Below are 23,143 nucleotides of genomic sequence, written 5' to 3'. Positions count from 1 at the left end.
ATGTCCGACTACGCCACCCGTGGATTGCGGTCAGAGTGAACCGCCGCTACAGGGCAGACCGCTGAGGCTGGTGTTGTGGGTGCAGCAGAGCGTAGCATACCTCTCCACGGGAGGAGTATAGCCTCAGGGCAGTGTATGCGGAGGATGGGGGTGATGGTGCAGGGCAGCAGCAGTAACGACACGGAGTCAGTGATGCAGTCCAGGGCCTTTACTCACAGTTCTTATTATCCAGACCACGTCGGCTGCCCACGTCGTACTGTGCTCACCAGGTGAGGGGCTCAGACAACTCCCAGATAACTTTGGAGCACTTCAGAGGACCCCCTTTGTGTGTCCTTTGTCTGGCCTTTCTTACCAACACTTCTGTCCGGCTGCCTCGGGCCTCCTCTTGGTAAACTTGGCGTCAGTTTCCCTGACCCTATGTGGTGCCTTCCTAGTGGGTGTAGCGAGGGGCTGCGCCACATAAAATGTCAGAGCCTCCGGTTTCTAGCTTAGGGTCGTTTCCTGCCTCCACTAGTTCGGGGACCGGTCTCCCCCTTTGGCCTGACCCCTCCACGCAGGTGGATTCGGGCGTGCGGTGGCGACTCGCCCGTCCGCACCCCTGGGATCCCTTCATTCCTCGTTCCTGGAGCCTTCTCCGCTCCTCTTCCTTCCTTCTCCCTCTTCCAGGCCTGGGCCTCTGTTACTAGGCCCGCCTCCGGAGCAGAGCTCATGCAGAGCCCCTGCTCCCTGCCACTTCTGCTCAGACTTCTCTGCACTGAACTAAGATGGTGCCCACCTTTTATACTCCCTTCTCAATGCACCCAGGAACTGCTTCCTCCCTGCTCCTGCACTACAGGGTTCCCCTTCCTCAGTGTTCCCTCCCCCCACTCCAGCCAGGGACAGGGACTGTCGTGACCATCTCAGGGGCATATCGGTCGCCCTGCCCCACGGCAATGTGGTGTAATGCATGCAGGTGTCGGGTCCTGATCCACACTCCATCCTTACCTGAGAGTGAGATATCACACCTCTGGGTGAGGTGCAATACGTCTGTAGCAACCGAGCCCTCAGGGTGCTACAGTTCCATTTATCTTCAGCCTAGGTGACGTATTGTGATACAGGGCCGTGATTTTGGCTATAAAAGGGTCCCCTAGACCCCTACCCCAAGCTTTTTAAGAGAATCATATATGGCGTGCCAGGAGACTCTATGGAATGCTTTCTCAGCATCCAACGAGAGTATCTAATTACAAATTTTTAACTGCATCTAGCCCAGGAAATACTTTGTGCCTAGTAGCAGTGACTGCTAGTCAGCGGATTATCCCGGCTGTTAAGCAAGCTACACCACCTGTAGTTTAGACACTTAATTTTTTCAAAGGAAATGCTTCGGGACCATGGGATACTTAGTGAAGAGCATCAGGAGGCACCCCAAGGCATAGGGGCTGGGACTGGCAGTAGGATGCCTTGCGGTGGACAGCCGAGCTCGATCCTTATAAAAGCTTTTTAACTGCAGCAGCTTTAGTGGACGCTACTGGAGCTGGAATTACCGCGGCTGCTGGCATGAGACTTGCCCTCCAATAGATCCTTGTAAATGGATTTAAAGTGTATTCATTCAAATTAGAGAGACAATTTAAATTAAAAAGCTTAGAGCTGCCTCCACCACAGGGGGGCTCGCTCGACCCACCAGCGGACAGGCACCAGTATTGGGAGAGGGGGGCTGGCCGTCAGGGTTCACCGCGGCTCTGGAACAAACCCGGCGACACGGAGGTGGCACGGGCAGGAGCGGACTGGCCGTGTCGGCTTCTCACTTTTTGGATTTTAGAAGGGCATGACATGCCTATATCTGTGTCTCCCCCTCCTTTTACTCCTCCACCTCTTTTATTTTCGCATGACTATATGTACTTGTCACTTTTCCATGTGTTAGTTATGTCTTCTGAGCAGTTTGTCAGCTTTTGGACACCTTTGAAGGTGTTTTCTATGTGTTTCTATGTGTTTTTGTTTGCCTGCCATTGGTTTTAACGGTGTTCGAAGGTGTTCGACGAACAGTTCGACGAACAGTTCGGCGAACACACGGGTGTTCGACGAACCGAACCGAACTCGAACACTACAGGGGTGGCTCAACACTAATCACCACACGCTCGATCATCTGGGCAGGAGTGGTAGACTCTGGCTGCAACCATTTTTGGACTAGATGTAACAAGTCAAACATCTACGAGCGAGGGGGTTTGTCGCCAGCATATGCCCAGTGATGGACTCTTTGTGCTCTGACATACATAGTCACTCCTGAGCATGTCAATATCTCAGTCTTTAACTTGCCAAACTCCTGTGCATCCTTTAGGGCCAGGTCATAATAAGCTTTTGGAGGCTCCTTCATTAAATAGGGGGCCAGAAACTCCATCCACTGCTGTGGCAACAGCTTCTCCCATTCTGCTACCCTTTCAAACACTGTAAAAAATGCCTCAACATCATCACCTGGGGTAATCTTTCACATAGCTTGCCTTACCGCCATCCGGACGTATGAAACATCACCTATACTTGGGGGAGGGTCAGTTTCTCTGCTCCAGACGTCCACTGCTAGGAGTTCCATCTGCCTTTGCTGCTGGTGGATTGCTGCATCAGGAGTTTATTTGTTTCCTGCTGTACCTGCTGCTGCTCTCAGTGCTGCTAATCTCCGTGCTGCTGGTTCTGCTGCTTGCTGCTCTTGGTGCTGCTGTAGCTGCTGCAGGAGCTATTGGTGCTCTTGCTGTTGGCTTTGTACCAGATGCTTGATGAGCTCTTCCATGCTGCTATCTCTGGCAGGCTGACAGCCTTTTCCCAGGACATACAACACTTTGTGCGACAGCTACACGTATTCCAGAAATCTTGCCCGCATTTGACACACCAATTGTGGTAAGGCAACTCGCTCTCCTCTCACAGAGGTAGACATGGGAACACTTCTTGGGCGAACCTCCTGCTGATTTATTAGAACATGGCATAAACCACTGTGGGGTCCCACAAAAAAACCACGGCCCTTCTGGCATAACGAGAATCAAAACAAAAATATAACGTATAACACAGTTCATAAGTCAGTGGTGTTTCGTCTGCCCCAGGTAACACAACAAAGTTTCACCTGAGTCCTTCTGTGGAGCTCTCTGGCTTCCACCCACACAGTCTGGAGACTTCCCCGGTCTTCAAACAGACAACAGAAAAAAATCTCAATGCTGGAGATTTAACTTCTCCAGCCACACCCTTGAGGTGGAGATATGGTGAGCAGGCATCCCTCCCATCTCACATCTGCTCACAAAAAACCCAACCAAAGTCGGCTGATTAACCTTTTGAGTAACCAACATTCTGGAGACATCACGGAAGACAGCAACCTCCATGACACATATCTCCCCTCACATACATCGGCAATGACCCTGTCACAATATACAGTACAGACCACAAGTTTGGACACACCTTCTCATTTAAAGATTTTTCTGTATTTTCATGAGTTTTAAAATTGTACATTCACACTGAAGGCATCAAAATTATGAATTAACACACGTGGAATTATATACTTAACAAAAAAGTGTGAAACAACTGAAAATATGTCTTATATTCTAGGTTCTTCAAAGTAGCCACCTTTTGCTTTGATGACTGCTTTGCACACTCTTGGCATTCTCTTGATGAGCTTCAAGAGGTAGTCACCAGAAATGGTTTTCACTTCACAGGTGTGCCCTGTCAGGTTTAATAAGTGGTATTTCTTGACGTATAAATGGGGTTGGGTCCATCAGTTGTGTTGTGCAGAAGTATGGTGGATACACAGCTGATAGTCCTACTGAATAGACTGTTAGAATTTGTATTATGGCAAGAAAAAAGCAGCTAAGTAAAGAAAAACGAGTGGTCATCATTACTTTAAGAAATGAAGGTTAGTCAGTCTGAAAAATTGGGAAAACTTTGAAAGTGTCCCCAAGTGCAGTTGAAAAAACCATCAAGTGCTACAAAGGAACTGGCTCACATGAGGACCGACCCAGGAAAGGAATACCAAGAGTCACCTCTGCTTCTGAGGATAAGTTTATCCGAGTCACCAGGCTCAGAAATCGCAGGTTAACAGCAGCTCAGATTAGAAACCAGGTCAATGCCACACAGAGTTCTAGCAGCAGACACATCTCTTCAACAACTGTTAAGAGGAGACTTTGTGCAGCAGGCCTTCATGGTAAAATAGCTGCTAGAAAACCACTGCTAAGGACAGGCAACAAGCAGAAGAGACTTGCATGGGCTAAAGAACACAAGCAATGGACATTAGACCAGTGGAAATCTGTGCTTTTGTCTGATGAGTCCAAATTTGAGATCTTTGGTTCCAACCACCGTGTCTTTGTGCGACGCAGAAAAGGTGAACTGATGGACTCTACATGCCTGGTTCCCACCGTGAAGCATGGAGGAGGAGGTGTGATGGTTTGGGGGTGACATTGTTGAGGATTTATTCAAAACTGAAGGCATACTGAACCAGCTGTTCCATCCGGTTTGCGTTTAGTTGGACCATCATTTAGTTTTCAACAGGACAATGACCCCAAACACACCTCCAGGCTGTGTAAGGGCTATTTCACCAAGAGGGAGAGTGATGCGGTGCTACGCCAGATGACCTGGTCTCCACAGTCACCAGACCTGAACCCAATCGAGATGGTTTGGAGTGAGCTGGACCGCAGAGTGAAGTCAAAAGGGCCAACAAGTGCTAAGCATCTCTGGGAACTCCTTCAAGATTGTTGGAAGACCATTTCCAGTGACTACCTCTTGAAGCTCATCAAGAGAATGCCAAGAATGTGCAAAGCAGTTATCAAAGCAAAAGATGGCTACTTTGAAGAACCTAGAATATAAGACATATTTTCAGTTTTTTCACACTTTTTTTTTAAGTATATAATTCCACATGTGATAATTCATAGTTTTGATGCCTTCGGTGTGAATGTACAATTTTCATAGTCATGAAAATACAGAAAAATCTTTAAATGAGAAGGTGTGTCCAAACTTTTGGTCTGCACTTTATATGTATATATATTGTTAATATAGGTTAAATAAGTTATACCTTTTAAAGCTTACTTGTAATACTGGGATGTGCAACTTCCAACATGTCCTGCTGTCTGACAGTCTGGGTCTGTCGGGGAATGTAAAGAAGTGAAGTTTTGCAACATATGGAGTGTCAGTTCTGCATCTTAAAGGCAAATTTGAAAAGTTTTGGACCAGGTTTTATCTCTATACCTATGTGTCAAATATGGTGCTGATTGGTTCAGTCATTTGGTCATAAATTATACATTGAAACAGATAGAAGAACAAGGGGCCAACCAAAAATTGCTGCATTTTTCAAACATAAACAAAGACGAAAAATCTTCATAAAATTTCTCACCTTCCGTAGCTGTCAAGGAATTGTAGTTAAGCAACAACTGCAGTGACAAATGTGGCTGACCTTGCTTCTATGGAACAGCAGTTCTGCATCTTAAGAAAATTTATGAACATACAGTATATATTGTATATACACTAATTAACTAATTAATACATTAGAAATAGCTACATGTGTAACCGATTTATGGAACATATTGAAGAACTTATTGAGGAGATTAGACTGCTTACATCAGTATATCTGAAAGTTTTTTTTAATGCAATATATCAGATGCACTTCAAATGGTCAGTTTTTATGCTCTGATGATCTTTCAAGATTTCATGAAATTGAAGGTATATATGAAATAGGTCTAGCTGCTAAAGTCAGTTGCTAACCCTATGTAACATGACAAAACCTAGAGTGAAAATGATTTATTATATGACATCTATTAAATGGAACCCATTAGGTCCTCTGACGGTTCCAATCTGTTACTCTAGCGGTTTGGATGAGGAATTTGTGTATTCTGATAAAGTGCTTTATGTTGCACAGTATCATTCATGTCTTTTAAAAATTAACTGTTCACTCCACAACACTATATGGTCTTGAAAAAGCTGGAAAACATGAACCAATAGTATATTTTTCTTTTCTTAAACAAGCTCTTTCAAAATAGCACAAGTACATACAGGTGCATCTTACTAAATTAGAATATCATCAAAAAGTTAATTTATTTCAGTTATTCAATACAAAAAGTGATTATATAGAGTCATTACAAACAGAGTGATCTATTTCAAGTGTTTATTTCTGTTAATGTTGAGGATTATGGCTTACAGCCAATGAAAACACAAAAGTCATTATCTCAGTAAATTAGAATACTTTATAGCAACAACTTTAAAAAATGTTTTTAAAATCTGAAATGTTGGCCTACTGAAATGTATGTTCAGTAAATGCACTCAATACTTGGTCGGTGCTCCTTTTGCATCAATTACTGCATCAATGCGGCGTGGCATGGAGGCGATCAGCCTGTGGCACTGCTGAGGTGTTATGGAAGCCCAGGTTGCTTTGATAGCAGCCTTCAGCTCATCTACATTGTTGGGTCTGGTGTCTCTCATCTTCCTCTTGACAATAGCCCATAGATTCTCTATGAGGTTAAGGTCAGGCGAGTTTGCTGACCAATCAAGCACAGTGATAATGTTGCTTTTAAACCAGGTATTGGTACTTTTGGCAGTGTGGACACGTGCCAAGTCCTGCTGGAGTATGAAATTTCCATCTACAAAAAGCTTGTCGGCAGAGGGAAGCATGAAGTGCTCTAAAATTTCCTGGTAGATGGCTGCGCTGACTTTGGTCTTGATAAACCTACACCAGCAGATGACATGGCTGACCAAACCATCACTGATTGTGGAAACTTCACGCTAGACCTCAAGCAGCTTGGATTGTGTGCCTCTCCACTCTTCCTTTAGACTCTGGGACCTTGATTTTTCAAATGATTATTGGAACTCTGGGACCTTGTGGAGTGTGTCAATGATTGCCTTCTGGACATTGTCAAGTCAGCAGTCTTCCCCATGATTGTGGAGCCTACTGAAACAGACTAAGGGACCTTTTTGAATGCTTCAGAAGCCTTTGCAGGTGTTTTTTGTTAATTATTTTAATTTACTGAGTTAATGGCCTTTGTGTGTTCATTGGCTGTAAGCCATAATCATCAACATTAACAGAAATAAACACTTGAAATAGATCACTCTGTCTGTAATGACTCTATATAATATATGAGTTTCACTTTTTGTATTGAAGAACTGAAATAAATTAACTTTTTGATGATATTCTAATTTAATGATATGCACCTGAATGTATTTTTCATCTTTTTCTATCATTCTGGTTATATAATTTTTTTTCTCATCTTCTTCTTTCTACACATAGGAGATAAAAATACATGTTTTGCCATATGAAAGAGCTACCCATCATTTAGACTTCAGAACCTTCTCTTACTGATATATTGATAAATGAAATGTATCACTAATAGTTGATTGATGATATTACAAAGCAATTGGATGTAAAATTGCTGTATACTATGTTTTACTTTGCATTACATCAAAAACCAGAACTTTTGGAATCAAAAATTAAATAACTTTTATATTCAGCATTACATTTTCACATAAAGCAGGACTAGACTGGCGAGACGTCATTTATGGTAGGACTACTGGAAAGCCTGAGTGAGGATCCATTTAAATAGATGCTTTTGGCACTGACATTTTATTTTGAAAGATTCCCTGTGCAGGGAACACCTGAAAAGTGTTTTTATTCTATAAATGATTGCTCTGTGTGAGAAAAGCAAGATAATCTTGTAGTTACGGTACCTTATAATGGCTAACAAAAATAAACTAAATGATGTTACAAGGCAAAGTTTCGAGACATCTTACGTCAGAGCAGATTCCTCAGATTTTGTAGTGGGTCATAAATCCTCCTGATAGATTTAGTCCTTTGTGGAGGGTAACTTTTTGAAAAACAGATTGCAAGGTTACATATTAAGTTAAGTCCTTTACCAATTTTTTTATGAACATATTTGTTTTAAGAGGAACTTTTCCTTGCAATGTGAAGAGTTGCAAAACCTGTACTCATGTAGAGACCAAAGATGGGATACAGATTCCCAACACACAGCAGGACTATAAGATTACCAGGACATTCACATGTTCTTCTTTGGTGTACTTAATTCTGGTCACTATATGTCCTATTGGGGGTCTCTATGTGGGAGAAACAGGACAGAAACTGAGAGCAAGTTTGAGGTCTCAACGCAACACAATTACAAATAAAAAAAACCCTATGTACCGGTGCAGGGGCGGACATACCGCCCGTGCAGCTGCACCAGGGCCCAGAGGGTCAGGGAGGCCCTTACCGGACAGCGAATATTGAGGGCAATCTGGCCTGCTTCTCAGAGCCTGAAGCTCCGGGGGGCCCATGGCCAGATTGCCCTCTCATGTGCGGTGGGCAGGGAGCGATCCCTCCAGCTCCGCTGCATATAGGAGGAAAATGGCAGTGGAGCTGAGTGATCTGTCCTCTGCTTCCTGCCCAGAGCTTCCTCCCTGACACAGATGCATGCAGCTTGATGACGTCATCATGAAGAACACGCCTGGGTCATTGAGAAAGTTACCAGCAATGAGGATGCTGCAGGGGAGTGGGCTGAAAGGTAAGCTGTTTTTACTGTTTTTTTTTTACTGAAACGCTGGGGAGAGGAACAGGAGAATGAGGGGATGTTGGGGAGAGCAATGGTTGGGATGGGGAGAGCAATGATGGGGATAGTGGGGATGGGGAGAGCAATGATGGGGATGGTGGCGATGGGGAGAACAATGATGGGAATGGGGAGCGCAATCATGGAGATGGTGATGGGGAGAGCAATGATGGGGATGGTGGGGATTGGAAAAGCAATGATGGGTATGGGGGGAGTAATTATGGGGCTGGGGAGAGCAATGATGGGGCTGGAGAGAGCAATGATGGGGCTTGGGAGAGCAATGATGAGGATGGGGAGAGCAATGATGCGTTGCTGGGAGAGATCAATGATCGGGGTGCTGGAAGATAGCAATAATGGGGGTGCTGGGAGAGAGCAATTGATGGGGGTGCTGGAAGGGAGCAATGACGGTGGTTTCTGGGAGAGAGCAATGATGGAAGTTGCTGGGATAGAGCAATGATGGGGTGCTTGGAGAAAGCAATGATGGAGTTGCTGGGAGAGAGCAATGGTGGGGGTGCTGGGAGAGAGCAATGATTGGGGTTCTGGGAGAGAGCAATGACAGGTGTTGCTGGGAGAGGGAGATGATGGGGTGCTGGGAAAGAGCAACGATGGGGGTGCTGGGAGAGAGCAATGACAGGTTACTGGGAGAGAGAAATTATGGGGGTGCTTGAAGAGAGCAATAATGGGGATGCTGGAAGAGAGCAATGATAGAAGTTGCGGGGTAGAGCAATGATGGGGTGCTTGGAGAAAGCAATGTCAGGGTTGCTGGGAGAGAGCAATGATGGGGGGTGCTGGGAGAGAGCAATGATGAGGGTGCTGGAAGAGACCAATGACAGAGGATGCTGGGAGACAGAAATGATGGGGGTGTTGGGAGAGAGCAATGAAGGGGATGCTGGGAGAGAGCAATGATGGACGTTGCTGGGATAGACTAATGATGGGGGTTGCTGGGAGAGAGCAATGATGGGGGTTGCTGGTAAAGAGAAATGATGGGGGTGCTGGGAGAGAGCAATGATGGGGGTTGCTGGGAGGGAGCAATGATGGGGGTGCTGGGAGAGAGCAATGATGGGGGTTGCTGGGAGAGAGAAATGATGGGGTGTTGAGGAGAGCAATAATGGGGATGAGGAGAGCAATGATGGGGCTGGGGAGAGCAATGATGGGGCTGGAGACAGCAATGATTAGGATGGGGAGAGCAAAACCGGATCGCTGGGAGACAGCAATGATGGGGATGCTGTGAGAGTGCAATGATGAGGCTGCTATGAGAGAGAAATGATGGAGGTGCTGGGAGAGAGCAAAGATGGGGTGCTGGGAGAGAGCAATGATAGAGGTGCTGGGAGACAACAATGATGGGGGTTACTGGGAGAGAGCAATTATGGGAGTGTTGGGTGAGAGCAATGATGGGATTTCTGGGAGAGAGCAATGATGGGGGTGCTGGGAGAGAGCAATGATGGAGGTTACTGGGAGAGAGCAATGATGGGGGTGCTGGGAAAGAGCATTGATGGGGGTGGTGGGAGAGAGCAATGATGGGGGTTTCACTTTGCTTGTACTGTAAAGCCTTGTATATTTTCCATGTGCCTTACAGTTAATTGGGGAGCGTCACAGAGACTGAAAAATGTATGTTATTGACCAGTGGAGATTACAGTTAAAGGGGGGCACAGTGCTGCTTATCACTTTATATTTTGATTGGTGCGTGGCTAATAGTATATTAATGGGGGGGTACATATCTGTATTCAGGGGCGCATTGAGGGTGAAACGCATGTATATATACAATATGTGTGACCTTGGTTTTTTTAGGGCTGTACTGATCATAGTGACAAGATGAGTCGTGACTGGGAGATGTCAATATGAAGGTCTGACTGGATGGAGAAGAAACAGCAGGAACCGACTCTGATCAGATGAGACCTCAGCGGTAAGTGCCTGGATGTAAATATTATTCAGTATCTGCATTGTGTGACTTGGAGTGATAATGTTATCTGTAAAATCACTTAGGCTGTATTCTCACATTTGTGTGAAATGTCCGTGTGCTGCCACACTGCCAGAATGTGCTTCTATCGGACAGCACACGGACTAGTAGAGTTTTATGAGTCCATTCACACATCCATGAAAATCACGGATCTAAGAATGAGATCTGTGAGGGTTAGAGAATGTCCTGTTCTGATCTGATTTTGAGGATTAGAATAGGACATGCTCAATGCGTCTGTAAAACAGGACAGCACACCGACACTGCACACAGATGCAGGAATGTAGCCATATTATGTATAGCACAGTCCCGTAGTATATAGTGTACTCACTTATTATGTATAGCTCCATCCTTAGTTATATAGTTTCATATTTTATTATGTATAACGCTCTCCTTTATTATGTACTATCCACTCTAGTTATATACACTGTGTTCCAAATTATTATGCAAATAATATTTTCTCAGATTTTCCCAAATTACCTATATGAATTGCAGTCATTGTAATTTTCCAGTCAAATAACTATTAGAGTACAATTGAAAGGTTTTTGTACAAACTGCCTATGTTAACAGTATATTTTAAAAAAAATAAAACACTCAAACTGCACTCAAAATGCATGTTCCAAATTATTATGCACAGCAGAGTTTTCAACCTTTTCATTTTAATAAAGAACAAAAAAATTGTCATTTTTGAAATTATAAGGATTAGCAGGTTATTACAAACTTAAATCAAACAGTTTTCAACTCAAAACTTTATTCTAGGTGATGTAACATTTGCACATAGAACTAGAGATGAGCGTTGTTCTACTCGAACTGTTCGCCAATCTCAAATTCGAGCTGTTTTGGGCGGTGTTCGAGCCGTTCGGCGAACACGAACAATTTGAGAAAAATTCGGCTGTTCGAGGTTATGTTCGATAACTGTTCGTGCACCAAAATCATAACTGGATTTTTTCTCAATAATGATGAAAATTAATGTTAATACGCAGTTTGAGTGTACAGCGGGGTGGGGGGAGGGGCAGGGGATGGATCTCTGCAGGAACAATGAAGATCTCCATTTTTTTTTCTCTTTCCCGCATTTGCAGTGGGGAGGTGCAATCTGTCAGCCTATCAGCAGCGCACACACAGAGCGAAGTGCTTTTTTTCACACAAGCAAGGGCATGTGTCATTGGCAGTGTATGTCACATGTCCTTGCCCTATAAGACCAAGCCATTTTCCCCGTCGCCACCATTTTCTCACTGCTGCAGCTGCGTGTTAGACGGCACCGCTGTTGCTGTGTGCGCTATACCTTGTTAATTTCAAGCCAATTTTCACACAAATCTACAGATAGCTTGGGAGTAGGGAATAGTTGTGATTGCAGTCCTTTTAAGGACTAGGTTACAGCATTTCCTACGACTTTAATCAGGCAGGTCTGTGCTCTTAAATAGATAGATTGTGGGAGTAAAGACTAATTGTAATTGGAGTCCTTTTCAGGACTAGGTTACATCAGTTCCTATCAGTTTTTGCCAGGCAGGTCTGTGCCAGTGCTGTGCAAGTTTTTTTCACAGCATTTGGCTGAATCTAGCAAAGCTAATCCTTTTTGGCCTATTGCAGAGTGTGTTAGTCAGTGGAGTAGCCTATCTGTGTTGCAAGATATACCACCTGTGTATAGAATACCAATTTTTTTACTGCACCTAGTGAAGTAAAATTTTTTGGGCATAGCATCATTCTATTAGTCCATCTATACTGAACTCCATCAGGTTGCAAATTGAATATAATTTTTTTCTGCATCTAGCTCTGAAAAAATATTGGGCTTCTAGCTGTGTGTGGGACTTGTTGTACTAGTCCATCTATACTGACCTCCATCAGGTTGCAAACTGCATATATTTTTTTCTTCATCTACCTCTGAAAAAATATTGGGCTTCTAGCTGTGTGTGGGACTTGTTCTATTAATCCATCTATACAGACCTCCATCAGGTTGCAAACTGAATATATTTTTTTCTGCATCTACCTCTGAAAAAATATTGGGCTTCTAGCTGTGTGTGGGACTTGTTGTATTAGACCATCTATAATGACCTCCATAAGGTTGCAAATTGAATATAATTTTTTTCTGCATCTACCTCTGACAAAATATTTGGCCTTCTAGCTGTGTGTGGGACTTGTTCTATTAGTCCATCTATACTGACCTCCATAAGGTTGCAAACTGAATATAATTTTTTTCTGCATCTACCTCTGAAAAAATATTTGGCCTTCTAGCTGTGTGTGGGACTTGTTCTATTAGTCCATCTATACTGACCTCCATAAGATTGCAAACTAAATATAATTTTTTTCTGCATCTACCTCTGAAAAAATATTTGGCCTTCTAGCTGTGTGTGGGACTTGTTCTATTAGTCCATCTATACTGACCTCCATAAGGTTGCAAACTGAATATAATTTTTTTCTGCATCTACCTCTGAAAAAATATTTGGCCTTCTAGCTGTATGTGGGACTTGTTCTATTAGTCCATCTATACTGACCTCCATAAGGTTGCAAACTGAATATAATTTTTTTCTGCATCTACCTCTGAAAAAATATTTGGCCTTCTAGCTGTGTGTGGGACTTGTTCTATTAGTCCATCTATACTGACCTCCATAAGGTTGCAAACTGAATATAATTTTTTTCTGCATCTACCTCTGAAAAAATATTTGGCCTTCTAGCTGTGTGTGGGACTTGTTCTATTAGTCCATCTATACTGACCTCCATAAGGTTGCAAACTGAATATAATTTTTTTCTGCATCTACCTCTGAAAAAATATTTGGCCTTCTAGCAGTGTGTGGGACTTGTTCTATTAGTCCATCTATACTGACCTCCATAAGGTTGCAAACTGAATATAATTTTTTTCTGCATCTACCTCTGAAAAAATATTGGGCTTCTAGCTGTGTGTGGGACTTGTTCTATTAATCCATCTATACAGACTCCATCAGGATGCAAATTGAATATAATTTTTTTCTGCATCTAACCCAGCCAATAGTTTTGGCCTAATACCACAGTTTGGCCACTCAGCTCTGCTCGGTTCCCATCCATTGTTTTTTTGTGCAAACAACTCCAGAGTTGTGAATTAGTTAACCAACAAAATGAGTGGAAAAAGGCCTGCTGCTTGTGGAAAGGGGAATAGGCGTGTTGGGAAGGGGAAAAAAGGTTGTGTCCGTGGGGTAGGTGTTAAAGCAACAGTAACATCCGCAGAAGAAAGACCATCTTCCAGCCAAACTAAAATGTCTACTTCTTTTAGAGGACAATGTGATAAGATCCCTTTCTTACGGCCACGCCAATTGCTACAAATTCCAGATGAGGCACAAAAACAGCAGGTGCTTCAACGGATATCAAGTGCTCCTTTAAGTGGGCTCTCCTCCACATCAACTTCAACATCACAAATACTCCAGTCCTCAAAGGTGTCACCCCAATCTCACTTGCTTCCTCACAGCTCCCAAATCTCCAGCTGCCCGTCTGAGTATGAAGTAGAACAGATGGTTGAGTCTGCAGAGCTGTTTACTCATACTATAGCCTGGGAATCAGAGGTCGACTCCAGCGCTTCTGTGAATCCAGACGAGGAAATGATCTGCACTGATGCCCAGAATCTTTATGAGTCGGATCCAGGACCAGACGCAGAAGGTTCTGACCATAATGTAGACCCTCATTCCCAAACTGTAACTCCTGTTGGTGGAGACAATGAGGAAGACGATGATAAGACTCAAATACCTGATTGGAGCGACAACTTTAGTTTTTTGTCAGGGCAGGAACAGGTTGGCTCTGAGGACGACGGGTGTGATAACGCACAGGGTGATGATGATGAGGTTGGAGATCCCACTTACTGTCAACCCACAGTCAGCCAAGAGATGAGCTCAGCAGAGGAGGTGGAGGAAGATGCTAGTGACGACGAGGTCAGGTTGCGCCTTCCTGGACAGAGACGTAGTACTGGAAGCACATCAACAACTGCATCCTCAAACACAACTCTGCCTCTCACCACAAGTCGTGGTGGCTCTTCAGGTCGCATGGGTGCTAAGCCTTGCATAGCCTGGGCATTTTTTCAGATCGATAAAGATGACCCAACTCGTGTTATCTGTAACATTTGTCAGCAAAAGCTAAGTAGAGGCCAAAAAATACATAGTTTGAGTACTTCATGCATGAACCGGCACATGGTCATGAAGCATAAGTTGCAGTGGGAAGCTCAGTGTGCTACAATGCGGCCTAGCCGGCCGGGCCAACCACCGTCTGCCATATCTTGTGCATCCGCGGCCTCTTCATCCTCTGTGACTGGGGGGACAGCAGTCACACCTGTTTTGGGGCGCAGACCTGCCACCTCTTTACCCGCAACAGCCAGCGTGATTGGCAGGTCATCATTTTCTTTGGAGGTGGTAACACCAGCTGGTGTTGAGCGCTGTCCGACATCGATAGCACCACCTTTGGATCAAGGCAACCTAACATGTCCGCCTGCATCTTCCTCACAGACCGGCAGTTTGCCGGGGACACCCTTATCAACCCCGTCTAAGCACAATAGCCAGCCCTCGGTCCCTCAGATGTGGACAAGTAAAAGACCATTTCCTCCTAGCCATGAGAAAGCTAAGAGGTTGAATTTCACCATCTGCAAGCTCTTGGCTACAGAAATGCTGCCTTTCCGCCTGTTGGACACAGAGGATTTTCGAGACCTTATGTCCGTCGCAGTGCCCCAGTACCAGATGCCCAGTCGGCACTACTTCTCAAAGAAAGGTGTGCCTGCGCTCCACCAGCATGTCGCACACAACATCACCGCTTCTTTGAGAAACTCTGTGTGTGACAGGGTGCATTTCACCACAGACACTTGGACGAGTAGGCATGGACAGGGGCGTTACATGTCGCTGACTGGGCACTGGGTAACTATGGTGACAGCAGGACAAGGGGCTGCTGTCCAAGTCTTGCCGTCCCCACGAGTTGTGCGTCAATCCTCTTTATGTCAAAGTTCCTCCACTGCTTCTGCCTCCTCAACCTCCTCTCGGTCTTCCACCTGCACCCAAAGCCTGTCTGGTTATGCCACAAGCTTTCTAACTGCGCAGAAGGGATCCTGCACACCTCCTTACTATGCTGGCAGTAGGGCTCAACGTCATCAGGCGGTTTTTACATTGAAATGTCTGGGAAATGTGAGTCACACAGCTGAGGAGTTGTGGTCAGCTCTGGAGAACCAATTTCATGAATGGTTGTCTCCACTGGACCTGAAACCAGGGAAGGCCGTGTGCGACAATGCTGCAAACCTGGGTGCGGCCCTTCGCCGGGGCAATGTCACACACGTGCCTTGTATGGCTCACGTGTTGAACCTGGTTGTCCAGCAATTTTTAGCCCACTATCCCAGACTAGATGGCCTTCTGCAGAGGGCACGGTCGCTGTGTGCTCATTTCCGCCGTTCGCATCCCGCAGCTCAGCGACTTACATCTCTACAGAAGTCGTTGGGCCTGCCACTTCACCGGCTAAAATGCGATGTGTCTACCCGGTGGAATTCAACTCTGCACATGTTGCAGCGACTGTGGCAGCACCGACAAGCCCTGGTGCAATACGTTCTGATGTATAGCCTGGGCCAACGAGATTCAGAGGTGGGGCAAATCACGCTGGAGGAGTGGTCTCAGATCAGGGACCTATGCACCCTTCTGCACAGTTTTGAAATGGCGACGAAGATGTTTAGTGCTGACGATGCCATTATCAGCATGACTATTCCGGTGATTTACATGCTGGAGCACATGTTAAACAGAATTCGGAGTCAGGTGGTGGCACAAGAGGAGGTGGAGGAAGTAGAGGAGGAGGAGTTGTATGCGGAACATCTAACATCTGCAAGGTCCAGACGGTCGGCAGCACCAAGGCGGCAGGCATGTGAGGGTGGGGGAGATGGTTTTACCAGGGCGCATGGTAGCAGCCAAACTAGTGAGGAAGGTGCAGGAGCCCAGGAAGAAGTGGAGGACGAACTGATGGAAGACTCATCAGATGAGGGAGACCTTGATCACATTTCTGTTGTGCGAGGTTGGGGGGAGAGGACAGAGGAAGGAAGCATGATTGTTACCTCGCCACCAACACAACAGGGACTTGGTGCTCCTGGATGCGCAACACACATGAGTGCCTTCTTGCTGCACTACCTGCAACATGACCCTCGAATTGTGAGAATTAGAAATAATCCTGACTACTGGGTTTCCACACTCTTAGATCCCCGGTACAAAAGTAAATTTGCAGAAATTATTCCTGCCATAGAAAGGGATGCACGCATGCAGGAGTATCAGCAGAGACTGTTGCAGAATCTTACATGTGCTTTTCCACAAAATACCAGTGGTGCACGTAGTGAATCTCACAGTTCCAACTTGCCAACCGTGGGACCGTCAAGTGTTCAGCACTCAAACCTTAACATAACCACAGTATCTGCTGGTAACATCAATTTTGCGGAATCATTTCACCACTTTTTTAGCCCATCCTTTGCAAGGCCACAGGAGACAAGAAGTCTGACACATAGTCAACGCCTAGAGACGATGGTACAGGAGTATCTCCAAGTAAACATTGAAGCCACGACTGTGTCACTGGACCCTTGCTCTTTTTGGGCTTCCAATCTGGATAAATGGCCGGAGCTAGCCACTTACGCCTTGGAGATCTTGTCATGCCCCGCAGCCAGCGTTCTGTCTGAAAGTGTGTTCAGCGCTGCTGGTGGTGTGCTGACAGATAAGCGCACGCGGCTCTCCACTGATAATGTAGACAGACTCACGTTCATAAAGATGAACAAATCATGGATCCGAAACGACTTTTCTACCCCTGTGTCATCCTGGGGAGAGTAAAAGCTTGATGATTGGTTAAAATCACCCTACCAACCGTTTTAAGCTTTCAAATTACTAATCATGTTTATCTGTATCTTGGCTGGAAAATAACTTGGGCTTTGTAGCAGTGTGCAGCACTGATTCTATTAGGCCATCTATAATAAGCTCCACCAGATTTAAAATTACTAATCATTTTTATCTGTATCTTGACTGGAAAATAATTTGGGCTTTGTAGCAGTGTGCAGCACTGATCCTATTAGGCCATCTATACTAAAGTTTCACCAGATTTAAAATTAATAATAATTTTTAGCTGCATCTAGCCCGGAAAATAATTTTGGGGCTCCGAGATGCGCAAGACACATAAGTGCCTTCTTGCTGCACTACCTGCAGCATGACCCTCATATTGTCAGAATTCGAAGTAATCATGACTACTGGGTTGCCACACTATTAGATCCCCCAAACTTTTCGATCAACCTTTTCATTTTAATAAAGACCAAAAAAATGGTCATTTTTGAAATTATAAGCATTAGCAGGTTGTTAGAAACTGAAATCAAACAGTTTTCAACTCAAAACTTTATTCTAGGTGATGTTACATTTTCACATAGGACCCCTTGTTCGAAAGGAGCTTCTGAACTCTCTCGTCCATTGAATTTGTCAGGTTTTGGATGGTTTCTGCTTCAATTGTTTTGCATGAGGACAGAATACCCTCCCAGAGCTGTTGCTTAGATGTGAACTGCCTCCCGCCATCATAGACACTCCTTTTAATGATGCTCCAAAGGTTCTGAATGGGGTAGAGGTCAGGGGAGCATGGGGGTCACACCATAAGTTTGTCTCCTTTTATGCCCATATCAGCCAGAGATGCAGATGTTTTATGTGCAGCATGAGATGGTGCATTATCATGCAGAAAAATGATCTTGCTGTGAAATACACGGTTCTTCTTCTTGAACCATGGCAGGAAGTGCTGTTTGAGAAAATCCACATACATTATGGAGTTCATCTTTAGCGCCTTCAGGGATCCTAAAGGGGCCGACAATCTCTCTCCCCATGATTCCAGCCCAAAACATTACTCCACCTCCTCCTTGTTGGCGCTGTAGCCGTGTTTGCGTGGGGTGTCCATCAACCAGCCATCCTCCACTCCATCCATCTGGACCATCGAGCGCTGCACGGCACTCATCCGTGAAAAAAACAGTTTTGAAATCAGTCTTCATGTAATGTTTGGCCCACTGGAGCCGTTTCTGCTTGTGTGAACTGGATAGAGGAGGTCGACAGGATGGCGTATGCACAGCTGCAAACCTCTGAAGGACCCTGCATCTTGTTGTTCGGGGGACGTTGGAGGCACAAGCAGCTTCAAAAACTTGTCTGCTGCTATGACAAGGCTTTTTTGCCGCTGCTCTTTCAACCTGACGTAATTGCCTGTAGGAAAGAGTCCTCAATTTGCCCTTATCAGCACGCACACGTGTGTACTGTGAATCAGCTACATACTTCTTGATTGCCAAGACACTTCATCCTGATCATCGCACACTGTTGATTGTAGTCATGCCTTGACCTAAACACTCCACAATTTGTTGCTTCTCAGCAGCCGACACATCCTTTTTCTTTCCCATTTTGGCAGAAAATGTAGGCTGCTTAATAATGTGAGACAGCCTTCTTAAGTAGTCTTGCCTTTCATTGGACACAGCTGCCAAACTAATTAGCACAGGTGTCTGCAATTGCTTACAGTGATATAAAGAGCCCTGACACACATCACCATCAATGAGTTTAACTGACAAACAAACAAATTCTTCCCTTATCACTCCTAAACACTTTTTGCATAATAATTTGGAACGCAGTGTACATGTGCTTTTCCACAAAACACCAGTGGTTCACGTAGTGAATCTTACAGTTCTAACTTGCCAACCGTGGTCTGTATGGAGTTGTTCAATAAAGGGCCCAAAATTAAGATAACATAGATGGGAGAGGTCTCTATGAATAGGAATTCCTAAGTATTTGATACCCTGTGAGAGCCAGGCAAAGGGAAAGTAGGACTGGATGGAATCCTATATGGATTTGGGGACGGAGACATCGAGGGCCTCAGACTTCGCTGCATTGATTTTAAAATTTGACCATGTAACAAAGTGATCTATTTCAGCCATAACAGCATGGATGGATATATGTGATTGAGTGATATATACTAGGACATCATCAGCAAATAGAGAGCACTTGTACTCGGTGCCTCCCACCTCAATCCACCTAATATTGGGGTTATGGCGAATTGATGAGAGCAGGTGCTCCGTCACTAGGATGTATAAGAGAGGGGACAGAGGACATCCCTGCCTTGTCCCATTGGTGATTGTGAAAGGTGATGAAAATGTTCTGACGCACCCCCTGGGCCTTGGGACACCCGGAGCCGGACCCTTTTTGGTGGATGCTGGTGGTTGTAGTCTTCGTGGCGGCGACCCGGTTCCGTGGCTCAGGGTGGTCAAACCAGTGGCGGAACTATTTATGTGGTTTTGATGTTTAAATGTCCGACTACGCCACCCGTGGATTGCGGTCAGAGTGAACCGCCGCTACAGGGCAGACCGCTGAGGCTGGTGTTGTGGGTGCAGCAGAGCATAGCATAACTCCCCACGGGAGGAGTATAGCCTCAGGGCAGTGTATGCGGAGGATGGGGGTGATGGTGCAGGGCAGCAGCAGTAACGACACGGAGTCAGTGATGCAGTTCAGGGCCTTTACTCACAGTTCTTATTATCCAGACCACGTCTGCAGGTAACGGCTGCCACGTCGTACTGTGCTCACCAGGTGAGGGGCTCAGACAACTCCCAGATAACTTTGGAGCACTTCACAGGACCCCCTTTGTGTGTCCTTTGTCTGGCCTTTCTTACCAACACTTCTGTCCGGCTGCCTCGGGCCTCCTCTTGGTAAACTTGGCGCCAGTTTCCCTGACCCTATGTGGTGCCTTCCTAGCGGGTGTAGCGAGGGGCTGCGCCACATAAAATGTCAGAGCCTCCGGTTTCTAGCTGAGGGTCGTTTCCTGCCTTCACTAGTTCGGGGACCGGTCTCCCCCTTTGGCCTGACCCCTCCACGCAGGTGGATTCGGGCGTGCGGTGGCGACTCGCCCGTCCGCACCCCTGGGATCCCTTCATTCCTCGTTCCTGGAGCCTTCTCCGCTCCTCTTCCTTCCTTCTCCCTCTTGCAGGCCTGGGCCTCTGTTACTAGGCCCGCCTCCGGAGCAGAGCTCATGCAGAGCCCCTGCTCCCTGCCACTTCTGCTCAGACTTCTCTGCACTGAACTAAGATGGTGCCCACCTTTTATACTCCCTTCTCAATGCACCCAGGAACTGCTTCCTCCCTGCTCCTGCACTACAGGGTTCCCATTCCTCAGTGTTCCCTCCCCCCACTCCAGCCAGGGACAGGGACTGTCTTGCCCATCTCAGTGGCATATTCGTCGCCCTGCCCCACGGCAATGTGGTGTAATGCATGCAGGTGTCGGGTCCTGATCCACACTCCATCCTTACCTGAGAGTGAGATATCACACCTCTGGGTGAGGTGCAATACGTCTGTAGCAACCGAGCCCTCAGGGTGCTACAGTTCCATTTATCTTCAGCCTAGGTGACGTATTGTGATACAGGGCCGTGATTTTGGCTATAAAAGGGTCCCCTAGACCCCTACCCCAAGCTTTTTAAGAGAATCATATATGGCGTGCCAGGAGACTCTATGGAATGCTTTCTCAGCATCCAACGAGAGTATCTACTTACAAATTTTTAACTGCATCTAGCCCAGGAAATACTTTGTGCCTAGTAGCAGTGTCTGCTAGTCAGCGGATTATCCCGGCTGTTAAGCGAGCTACAACACCTGTAGTTTGGACACTTAATTTTTTCAAAGGAAATGCTTCGGGACCACGGGATACTCAGTGAAGAGCATCAGGAGGCACCCCAAGGCATAGGGGCTGGGACTGGCAGTAGGATGCCTTGCGGTGGACAGCCGAGCTCGATCCTTATAAAAGCTTTTTAACTGCAGCAGCTTTAGTGGACGCTACTGGAGCTGGAATTACGCGGCTGCTGGCATGAGACTTGCCCTCCAATAGATCCTTGTAAATGGATTTAAAGTGTATTCATTCAAATTAGAGAGACAATTTAAATTAAAAAACTTAGAGCTGCCTCCACCACAGGGGGGCTCGCTCGACCCACCAGCGGACAGGCACCAGTATTGGGAGAGGGGGGCTGGCCGTCAGGGTTCACCGCGGCTCTGGCACAAACCCGGCGACACGGAGGTGGCACGGGCAGGAGCGGACTGAACGTGTCGGCTTCTCACTTTTTGGATTTTAGAAGGGCATGACATGCCTATATCTGTGTCTCCCCCTCCTTTTACTCCTCCACCTCTATTCTTTTCTCATGACTATATGTACTTGTCACTTTTCCATGTGTTAGTTGTGTCTTCTGAGCAGTTTGTCAGCTTTTGGACACCTTTGAAGGTGTTTTCTATGTGTTTCTATGTGTTTTTGTTTGCCTGCCATTGGTTTTAACGGTGTTCGAAGGTGTTCGACGAACAGTTCGACGAACAGTTCGGTGAACACACGGGTGTTCGACGAACCGAACCGAACTCGAACACTACGGGGGTGGCTCAACACTACATAGGACCCCTTGTTCGAAAGGAGCTTCTGAACTCTCTCATTCATTGAATTTGTCAGGTTTTGGATGGTTTCTGCATAAATTGTTTAGCATGAGGACAGAATTCCCTCCCAGAGCTGTTGCTTAGATGTGAACTGCCTCCCGCCATCATAGACACTCCTTTTGATGATGCTCCAGAGGATCTCAATGGGGTTGAGGTCAGGGGAGCATGGGTGCCCCACCATAAGTTTGTCCCCTTTTATGCCCACAGCAGCCAGAGAGGCAGATGTGTTATGTGCAGCATGAGACGGGGCATTATTATGCATGAAATGATCTCGATGGTCCAGATGGATGGAGTGGAGGATAGCTGGTTGATGGACACCCCATGCAAACACGGCTACGGCGCAAACAAGGAGGAGGTGGAGTAATGTTTTGGGCTGGAATCATGGGGAGAGAGACTGTCGGCCCTTTTAGGATCCCTGAAGGGGTAAAGATGAACTCCATAATGTATGTTGAGTTTCTCAAACAGCACTTCCTTCCATGGTTCAAGAAGAAGAACCGTGCATTCCGCAGCAAGATTGTTTTCATGCATGATAATGCCCCGTGTCATGCTGCACTTAACACATCTGCATCTCTGGCTGCTATGGGCATAAAAGGGGACAAACTTATGGTGTGGCCCCCATGCTCCCCTGACAATTGAAGCAGAAACCATCCAAAACCTGACAAATTCAGTGAATGAGAGTGTTCAGAAGCTCCTTTCGAACAAGGGGTCTTATGTGCAAATGTTACATCACCTAGAATAAAGTTTTGAGTTGAAAACTGTTTGATTTCAGTTTGTAATAACCTGCTAATGCTTATAAATTCAAAAATGACCATTTTTTTGTTCTTTGTTAAAATGAAGAGGTTGAAAACTCTGCTGTGCATAATAATTTGGAACATGCATTTTGAGTGCAGTTTGAGTGTTTTATTTTTTTAAAAATATACTGTTATCATAGGCAGTTTGTACAAAAAACTTTCAATTGTACTCTAATAGTTATTTGACTGGAAAATTACAATGACTGCAATTCATATAGGTAATTTGGGAAAATCTGAGAAAATATTATTTGCATAATAATTTGGAACACAGTGTATAGCTTCCTCTGCTGTTATGTACAGTGCTGTCCCTTACATAGCATATTCTTATTATTTTTGTCTGTCACAGTGCCCTCTTTTATTACATAGTCATCTCTTGTTAGATAAAAAAAACCAGAAGACCAGTCCATCAGCTGCTCCATAAGAAAAGAAGCTTTCCCATGCTCCATCAGATGTCATTGCA

The sequence above is a fragment of the Phyllobates terribilis genome, unplaced genomic scaffold, assembly GCF_046119375.1.
Source record: "Phyllobates terribilis strain yellow unplaced genomic scaffold, ASM4611937v1 Scaffold_3__8_contigs__length_932513732, whole genome shotgun sequence".
In the NCBI taxonomy this organism is placed as follows: domain Eukaryota; kingdom Metazoa; phylum Chordata; class Amphibia; order Anura; family Dendrobatidae; genus Phyllobates; species Phyllobates terribilis.
The sequence above is the reverse complement of the archived record's forward strand: the minus strand, read 5'-3'. Positions refer to the sequence as shown.